At 48.5% G+C, this 2,612-nt stretch overlaps 1 long non-coding RNA gene across 1 annotated transcript; it reads left to right on the top strand.

Moving 5' to 3' along the window:
• The first annotated feature begins 1,454 nt into the window (after window positions 1-1,454).
• Window positions 1,455-1,991, top strand: LOC125540750. The gene is made up of 3 exons (XR_007297374.1): window positions 1,455-1,559; window positions 1,693-1,804; window positions 1,889-1,991. It is a non-coding gene; the product is annotated as an uncharacterized LOC125540750 (long non-coding RNA).
• Window positions 1,992-2,612: the final 621 nt, after the last annotated feature.

The following is a 2,612-nucleotide window of genomic DNA, read 5'->3' on the forward strand; positions in this document are numbered from 1 at the left end:
TTTTCGTCAAACAAGAATGCTCTCATCATGCACAACCCCGATGAAAAGCCAAGCAATTGTTCCATACTTTAGTAATCTCAAACTTTTTTCAACTTTCACGCAATACATGAGCGTGAGCCATGGATATAGCACTATGGGTAGAATAGAATATAATGAAGGGGGTTATGTGGAGAAGACAAAAAAGGAGAAAGTCTCACATCGACGCGGCTAATCAATGGGCTAGGGAGATGCCCATCAATTGATGTTAATGCAAGGAGTAGGGATTGCCATGCAACGGATGCACTAGAGCTATAAATGTATGAAAGCTCAACAAAAGAAACTAAGTGCGTGTGCATCCAACTTGCTTGCTCACGAAGACCTAGGGCACTGGAGAAGGCCCATTGTTGGAATATACAAGCCAAGTTCTATAATAAAACATTCCCACTAGTATATGAAAATGACAAAACAAGAGACTCTCTATCATAAAGATCATGGTGCTACTTTGAAGCACTATTGTGGAAAAAGGATAGTAGCATTGCCCCCTTTTTAGGGCCTTCTCTTTTTTTATTTGGCCTTTTTTGGGGGACAATGCTTTATTAATGATGATCATCACATTTCTATTTATTTACAACTCAATGATTACAACTCGATACTAGAACAAGATATGACTACATGAATGCCTCTGGCGGTGTACCGGGATGTGCAATGACTCATGAGTGACATGTATGAAAGAATTATGAATGGTGGCTTTGCCACAAATACGATGTCCACTACATGATCATTCAAGGCAATATAGCAATGATGATGCGTGTCATAATAAACGGAACGGTGGAAACTTGCATGGCAATATATTTCGGAATGGCTATGGAAATGCCATAATAGGTAGGTATGGTGGCTGCTTTGAGGAAGATATAAGGAAGTTTATGTGTGATAGAGCATATCGTATCACGGGGTTTGGATGCACCGGCGAAGTTTGCACCAACTCTTAAGGTGAGAAAGGGCAATGCACGGTACCGAAGAGGCTAGCAATGATGGAAGGGTGAGAGTGCGTATAATCCATGGACACAACATTAGTCATAAAGAACTCACATACTATTGCAAAAATCTATAAGTCATCAAAAACCAAGTATTACGCGCATGCTCCTAGGGGGATAGATTGGTAGGAGAAGACCATCGCTCGTCCTCGACCGCCACTCATAAGGAAGACAATCAGATAACACCTCATGTTTCAAATTTGTTACACAACGTTTACCATACGGTGCATTCTACGGGACTTGCGAACTTCAATACAAGTATTCCTCAAATTCACAACTACTCAACTAGCACAATTTTCACAACAACAACAACCCCCCTATAACAACGGATAGTTTCCAACGAAAAATCAGATGTGTTGCAAGTATCCCACCTCTCCCATGTTTTTTTATTTGACCCCTTGCACGTCTTGAGAAGAGTCTCTGTAGATCTCTTATCTTCTTCCGCCCGTAACAGAAACTTCCCTACTTTTCTGCCGCGAGAAGCCCTAGAAGAATCTCTTAATCCATAATTGGTGGCGGCGCCTTCCATTCCAAATCTCCGCCTAGGTCTGCATGTCTACCTCTCTATTTTGTTGTGCTGCCCTTTTTCTGATCTATCTAGTGTCAATCATCATTCTCACCAATACTAATCCATCTGGTTGACCCTCGCTGGATTGGAATTTGGATGATGTGTCAACAGTGCAGGGGCAGGGTTGATGGATCCGCGATGGACTGCAAAAGCCTATGAGATCCGCATGAAGGTCATCTGCACCAATCCCTGCCACACCGACATCATCTTCTCGCAAGGCAAGGTACGTATACATCGAAGGATTCAGAAGTACAAACGTGTAGTACCTGCTACTAACTTTGTTCCTGAATCACTTTCGATTTCATAGGATCTTCTAGGACACGAGGCCTGTGGTTACGTTTCTCGGATTTTGCCGCTGATGAGTACGTGAAGGCGACCAGGGACAAAGGCAAATGTATAAGATGTAAGAGCATCTCCAGCCGCGTTCTCAACAGGCCCTTCCCAGCCGTTTTTGTCGCGCCGGCGCTGAAAAAACAGCCCAGTCGTGCCCCTAGAAGCCCGTTTTTCGCCGGCTCGGGCCAAAACTGGTGCCGGCGGACCCAGGCTGAACCCGGCGCCCTGGGGGGGGAGGGGCTGGGAAGCCGGCACAAGCGAAAAGGGCGCGTGGGTCCGCCCTGTCGGCGAGTTGATCACCTCTTCCCGCCGTTTCTTGCCGCTTTTCCCCCACTTTCCTCCCGCTCGCCTTCCTCCCGCCATTCTCTTCCTTCCTCCCGCCAAACTCTCTCCCGCTCGCCTTCCAGTCGGCCGCCATGCCACCGAAGATGTACGCCGTCCCACGCGCGGCGGCAACCGCGACCGGCACCGTGGCCTAGCCGAAGCAGAGGAAGCCGAGGGCACCGCCGTCCAAGCCACCGGGCATGCCAAATGCCGAGTGGAGGGCGGAAATTCAGCGACGCGAGGCTGTCACCGCCGACCGGCGGAACAGGGCCATCGCCAAGAAGGCCCGCGACAACGCGGCGCGCGCGGCTGTGGCTGCCTCATTGGCGGACCAGGCGGGGATGATGAATCCACCCGGCAGCCACGCCCAGTAC

Source organism: Triticum urartu, chromosome 2, assembly GCF_003073215.2.
Source record: "Triticum urartu cultivar G1812 chromosome 2, Tu2.1, whole genome shotgun sequence".
Classification (NCBI taxonomy): Eukaryota; Viridiplantae; Streptophyta; class Magnoliopsida; order Poales; family Poaceae; genus Triticum; species Triticum urartu.